General features: G+C 40.7%; 1 protein-coding gene across 1 annotated transcript in view; it reads left to right on the forward strand.

Annotated features, from left to right (window-relative positions):
* The window catches only part of LOC111658112 (proprotein convertase subtilisin/kexin type 4-like), a 176,811-nt gene that overhangs the window by 42,921 nt on the left and 126,433 nt on the right, over positions 1 to 7,457 (forward strand). The gene's annotated exons all lie outside the window — the stretch shown is intronic.

The raw sequence follows: 7,457 nt of genomic DNA on the forward strand, positions 1-7,457 counted from the left end.
ATTGAAGCCTCACTAGTCTCAAGTGCTGATAGAGCTGGAGTAGTGCTGGAGTGTGCTGCTTGTATGTGTGTGTTAAAGTGTTCATGTGACACTTTTTTTTTTTTTTTTTTTACATCCAAGTGTTTCTTAGTCCACAGTACACCTATACAGGTGTCACCGTTATAAGGAATGGTGTGTGTGCGTGTGTGTGTGTCTGTGTGCGTGTGTGTGTGTGTGCGTGTGCTTGTGTTCATTTTCCCCACTTGCATCATGCGTGTGAATCTGTTTGCCGTGTGTCAGTTATTGCTTCAGTATCTGTTTTCGATGAAAGATGTTGCTGTGGACAGAAGGCCTTCTCTCTGTTCTGCATCCCTCTGCATACAGACAGAGCCTGTGTGTGTGTGTGTGTGTGCACGCGTGCGGGTATGGGTGGCGAGGGGTGGAGGGTGGATACAGAATGAGCAAGCAAGCGAGAGAGAAAGAGAAAGAAATTAAATAGAGCAAGGATATAGAGGGAAATGTCAGGAGAAAGCATGAGCAAAAAGGATTCAGAGAGGGGGCGAGTGTGTGTGTGTGTGTGTTAATGTACGTGTGTGTGTGCGTATCTGTGTGTGTGTATGAGACAGAGTATTAGACTTGCACCACTGAATCTCCTCTCCTCTGAGGCTATTGTACTCTGCTCCACCTCTCTGTATTGATTCCACTGGGCAAGAGCTTTCTCACTCTTTCTCTCTGTCTCTTTCTTTCGCTCATTTTCTTGGTCTTTTCCCCTTCTTTTTTCTGTTCCTTCTTTGTTAACTAGGAGGTGACTTCTTCGTTGGCCACCCGTTTTTTCTTCTTCTTCTTCTTCTTCTTTTCCCCTCCTCTTTTTCTCCCTCCTCCTCTCCCGCCCTCTCGGACAGTCTGCCTCTCACAGCTGAAGGATCATGTACATGTTCACCTTTAGCCACCTTCCAATCGATACCTATTGATTTTAATATCACAATGAAATAAATTATCTTTCTTTGAGTGAAAGCGCACCCCCCTCCACCCACATCCTACTGCTCTTCCCTCTCTTCCTCCTCCTCCACACTCCTCCTCTGTCTCCATCCTTCAATTCAGTCCCTCTGTTTTAGAAGTAATGTAATTGGCATCTGAGGCCAGTCCTCTACAAGCCCTGAATCACATTCACTGTGCCATCTTCAATTTGTGTGCCTGTGTTTGGGTTTTGCTTCTGACTTTGCTCTTTCAGGCTTTTCTCTCATTGTTGCACCATTTGATAGATTTGCTTTATCTTTCTTTTATTTCTGAACTTCCTGGACTCTAACATGACTCTCCAGAAACACAGCTCAGTAAAACCAGTGAGTGCGTACACACAGTTTTGTGGATAACCATGCTTTTTTGTACACATACGTTGCTATATTTAAATTTCTTGAGAATGTGCAAACATTTAAAGCCACTCCTGACCATGTACAACAAGTGTAATCACAAGTAATTCCTGAATTACAGACACACAAACCAACTCCACTGTTCAACCACACAATGCAGAATTTATAGATTATCACCATCTTTCCTGAAAACATGCTTTTCTGTTCCTAATTTGAAAATGAGATCATTTTTATCCAGGGTAAAATTATGCTGTTAATGACTCTATATTTTGTCTTATTTCTCTCCTGCTTCAGAGAGCACCTGTGGCTCCTTATATGTTAATAACATTCAGTTGTAATCAGTCTTCATTGAAAAGAACTCAGTCCCATTCATTTAGATTAATTTAACAAAGCCAGGTTTATTTTCTGTTAGAAATGCAACAATTAAAAAACTAAATAGAAACTAATTTATAATTAATTTATTATATTTTTGGGGCTGTGTGTGTGTGTGTGTGTGTGTGTGTGTGTGTGTGTGTACTGCAATTCTTTATTTGAAATCTCACTAAGTAAACTATTCTTTTTTTGTCCTCTTACTGTATCTTTATTTCTCTTTGAAGAAGCCAATTGTGTAAGTGTCAGAGAAAACAATATGGTTTAGTGGGATTTCAGTGTAGGGTTTTCATGTCTGCCACGTTAGGAAGAGAAAATGTGACAGTATAGTTGTGAAGTGGCAACAGGGGTAGCATCATTCCAACTAATCCCCTCTCTGTGCTCAGGCGGGAGACATTAGACATGTTCCAGATCAATACTACATACTAATTCTGTTGTAGTATATACAGGAAATGATAAAATGTGCAATGTCAGAGGTCCATCAAACGGCGACATGGAGTGTCACTTCAAATTAATCTGTACTAACAAAAAAGGAAAATGTTCAATAAATCCAATGTTGTTTTGGGAACTGTTTCATCACAACACACAATTTATTTACGGGTTTTCCAGCCTTGAGCAGCTGCTATATTTTGCTTTTTGCATTGCATTGTGGGAGAAAAGTATGCATTGACAGCACTCTAAAAAATTGACAGTATTTAGTTTGCATTCAGTCTGCTTTCCAGTGTATTCCACTACTGTGCACACACTACATACTAAAAGCCTGCTTAGATTTAGGAACTAGTATGGATTTGGGACGTGGCGCCTGATGAGCTGTGCACACACCATCACTCGCAGTCTAACTCATTTTCTGACAACAAATGAAGTGTGGAAACAATTGAAAGGTTGTTAAAGGTTAAAATACAATAACAGCAGCAGGTCACACACAAAGACTTGCATCCGTTGAACCAATGCTGGGAAGCTTTCCTGCATGCCTACAACTGGGATACTACAGTATTTTAAAGTGATAGTTCATGTTATTTGACGTGGGGCTGTCTGAGGTACTTATCTTTAGTCAGTGTATTACCTGCAGTAGATTCGCATCAGGGCGGCCCCAGTTTGGAGAATCAGGCGGGAGCACTGGGACAGAGGCTGAGTGATGTGCTGCTGTAGATGGAGCCATCCGCAAAAACATGTTTTAACCTCTTTAAAAAATGTCCACAGAAAAAAGCTAATAGAAGTTTAAGTTTACACTTTATTTTGAATATTTTCACCATTTTATCCTGCCGTCAAAAACACAGTTTCCTTTGGAACACCAGTTTAAGAATCGCTGAACTACCGTATCTCTATGCACAAGCACAACTACAGCGTGCACTGTATTACTCCGCAGATCAGCTGTTTGAGTCAGACAGAGCCAAAGGGTTTGACGGCAAGGGAAAACAGTGAAAATATTCAGAATAAAGCGTCCACTTCAACTGAAATAGTTTTGTGTTTTTCTTTTCTTTGTGGCTAAAACGTGTTTTTGTGGCTGGCCCCGTCAACAGCAGTACATCACTCACCTCCACGTCAAATAACCCAGACTATCAGTTTAACCTTTACTGTCTCTCTCTATCTTTTGTCCACAAGAAGTAACTCAAATATATTAAAGCTACTAGGACTTTTAAAAGGACGTGGCATTCTGGGGGAGTTTCTGTATGTGAATGAGCCTGTGCGTGCATAAGCAGATGGACGTAGAGTAGGTGAGATTTATCATAGTTCATTGTATAGCACAGAACCACGTCTGATAAATACCAACTTTCTTGTTCGTACGGGCAGTTCCTACACACACATTTTGAACGTGCTGTATCTATGCTTTGATCAATGAGGCTCTCAAACCCTTTCATAGTAGGAATAAAAGACATGTCACATGCTGTGTGAATCAACATAAACAGCAGTCATTAGGCTGTCGTCCGCTGATTATGACCGGTGAGTGGGTTAAGAATATAGATTCATCAGTGAAATTGCATCCACCCCCACCCCCACCCTCCCACACACCCATCTTATCTCATGACAGCCCCACAGTGTCCCTGTCACCCTGCTATCAACACCGGCCTCTGTCCCTCATGGCCACATGGCCCAAAAACACTCCGATATCGACCAGCGTTTACACCATTGTCATTACATGTCATTGGTACACAGAGACACAGGACACAAATTATAGCAGAGGAGGGGGGTGGAAGGATGGATGGAGAGAAAGAATAGAGAGAGACAGAATTTACACAGAGTGAGCGGTCTTAAAAGATAATTCAGTGAGCTCAGTGTCCTTTAATGCAGGGCTGTTTGTGTCAAACTGATTTGCAAAGAGCATGGAAACGGTCCTTTTAAATAAGCTGTCTCCCTGTGCTGTGTGTAGGATTTATACAGGTAAACATCAATTTGAGCCAATCCAGTTTTTTCTCTCTTTACTGCCTTCTCTCACAGATGTAGACACTGTACCATTTCTTCTTTTTTTTTATGTCTTAAGAATTAGAGACCACAGTGAGCTGAGGATGGTGGGGTTTTATAGTTTGAAAAGCCGTCCACTGAGAGAATAATGTCATCCTAATACAGATACAGAGCTGCATTTATGTTGTCATACAGTACGCATTTATGTGTTGATGTAGGAGGTGTGATAAAAGATTTTATGGCTGATTAGGAAGGCTTACGTAGCTGTTGTAAGAGGTAGAGCTGTATTTTTGATATTCTACAACCCCAGCTGATTGACTTAATGAGGCGTGTCTATACACTATGAAAAGCATTTACTCCACTGTCTGCTGATGTTCATCAGAGTTGTACTGAAAAGGGTCAGAGTCCTGCAGGAAAACTGCAATGTTAATGAACTTCAGTATTTTCAACTCTTTGTTGTGCAATTTAATTTGCCCTCTTAGTTTCTCTTAAGTGTCGTCATACATTGTCTGTGCCTGGGAAATGTCATCTGAAGGCTTTGCAGAGCACCTCCATTATTAAAGTAGCAAAAATATTAGTCATCCAAAATACTTCCTCACCATATTTTGCTGTCATTTCATAAGAGCTGCTGTTGTGACTTACTGATTTGATAAAACAGCAATAACATACAACTGCATTTGAAAGAAGAAATCCAAGTATTACATAAAAAGAACAGCTTTTGCTTGAAACTGATTTACCGTGCAGTACAGTATTGGTCCATATGTGATGACTTAGCCACGTACCAGCACAAAGATAACTTATACTTGGATTGGATTTTATCATGTCACTTAGTATTGGAGCACATACTGTATTTTCCCTATTTAGTGTAAACAGAACCATGATTTCCCTAATCACCACACGTTTGAAAAACACACAAGCCACTGAACACACTGCAGGCTGCTGTTTGAGGGTCTCCTCAGCACAAAATAAGAGCGATTACATGATAATCTTTCATGAAGCAACAATATCCTTAAAAGGTATCTAAACAAAGTGGTTGCCAAGCAACACAGAAGTACCTGTATGAGTACAATTTTCAGCTATTAAAATTTATATTCATTTCATAATGGAATTAAACAGGACTCAGCTGTAAATATCCTGTTTATATTTTTGAACAGTGTAATTAACGGCCTTTTTGGAAATAGTCTTTTTTTTTTTTAATTTGGCAAAAATCAATTGCAGTTAATTTTGTTTATTCTATCCTCATGGGCTGATGTTTTCAACAAAGAGAGCCAGGATTGGTCATTGTAATAAGATAAATCTCATCTTTACAATGTGTGTCTTAGTATCTTTACATCAGTGTCCATAAATACTTGTGTTTGTGCGCTCACGATGTGTATGCATCCATGCATTAAGGCAGGCTTCTGGCTTAAGTCCAAAGAGTGTCAGAAGTGTGCGTGTGCATGTGTGTGTGTGGGGCTGCTTGGTAGAAATGACACTGGCCGGCTATGTAAAAGTGTGTCTGACAGGGGGAGCGACGGAGTCAGCGCTTTTTTTTCCTCCCTCCTCGCCCCCCGCTGTTCAATCCATCCAGCTGCTGTCACCACAGGGGAGCAGACAATCTATCAAGGCATCGGGATGCATTCTCCTCACCTGCGCTGCGCCTTTAATGAACAGCCAACATGATCCCGGCTGACAAGCAGGAAATGGATGTAATAAAGATTGTTTCTGCATGCTCTTTGCATCCCTGATAAATCACCTCGCTGTGCAACAGATACGGGAGCCACATGGAAATTTGATTTCACACGGCAAGGGGGAGGAAGAAGAGAGCAGTGGGGGAAAAAGAGAGCTGCTAGTGGCAGGGTCACTCTATTTTATTCCCCTTTTTTCTCCAGCGGAGCAGTGGAGCAAGGTGTGTGGGGGTTGAATGGAGGAACTGTTGTTTTTTTTTTTTGTTTAGTTTTTTTTTTTTTTTCACTTACCAACACTCTGTCAGCCAGGAACATGCTTCTGTGCCTGTAGGTCTATAAACAATAACAGCCTACGTGTCCAGGCGTTCACATAGGTGTCTGTCATCATACTTACAGTAGACGTAACATTAATGTGTGCACTAGGGGGCAGGACCGCATTTACCAAAACCAGAATACACAGGAGATGAGGAAAAAACTTGGAGATGAAAACCCGTTTTCATTTCGAGATAATAAATCTACTTAACCAAAAAAAAAGAAAAACAAAGCAGTACAGTGCTTCCGGATACCGCCCCTTTTGTACCAAGCAATGTGCGATGGACCACAGGACCACAAATACACACAATGTATGAGTAAGTGTACATAATGGTACTCAGGGATTACCCAGAAACCCCTTTTATGTTTCTTAAGTATCTTTGTAGAATTGTGTATCCACCTCAGTATTCTCAGTGCCCCCGAACTGTACACACACCTCTCCCATCCACATATATATTCATTTAGTTTCTTTTCTTAAGTTAGAGTATTTCAGCCTGTTTCCTGTGCAAATCCACTTGTTTCGGGTAATTTCAAAAATCAGGTTCACGCTTATTTTTGTTTTTAATTTAAGATGGAGATGGTCATTTTAAGAAAGCTCTAGCTAGCTACTTAATTAAGCTACTTGGTGCAAGCTAATGGTTAATAATTCCATCTCCATCTGGTTTTCTAACATTTCCAGCTATATACTGTATATTAAATTATGCGCAAAGACACAGGCTAAAGCCAAATGTCATGCTTAAGTGTAAATTTATAGCAGGATGTCATGCTAGCTAACTTAGCCTAGCGAAGGCAAGACTAAACTTTACTAGCATCCAGGACCAGAAATTTTACTAGCACAAATGCTAGTAAACAAAAAAATTTAACTTAATGTAGTTACAGAGAACTAATGTAGTAATTTAATGATCCTAGTGCTCCTTAACACTTATTTACTGCATACACAACATTTACGTTAGATCAAATAAACACACTGTTTAATGCTTTATAACTGACAGGATGAACCCTAGTCTCTCCACCCCAGGACTGTTTACAACAAACATGACATCACACGCAATAACACATGAGCATATAGCCTATACCACACTGCAACACACTACTCAAGACACACAAACAAAACATCACGAGCACGTGGCCTGCTGTCCGAACCCACTGTAGCAGTGCTCTAACAGAAAAGGTACTCATATTGTAGAGTACGGGTAGTGTGAGAGAAATGAGGGGGTGAAGAAAAGAGAATAATGATTAGAGCTGGGGAGAAATAAATGTGGGGGAGCAGGAGAAATGCATGGGGAATGGAATATAGGAGAATAAAGGGAGAGCGAGATTGAGATAGGGAAAGAACGGGAGAGGGAAGAGTGAGATAGGGAGG

Source organism: Seriola lalandi, unplaced genomic scaffold, assembly GCF_002814215.2.
Source record: "Seriola lalandi dorsalis isolate HSWRI2012SDOR001 ecotype SW California unplaced genomic scaffold, Sedor1 jcf7180002054425, whole genome shotgun sequence".
NCBI classification, from domain to species: Eukaryota; Metazoa; Chordata; class Actinopteri; order Carangiformes; family Carangidae; genus Seriola; species Seriola lalandi.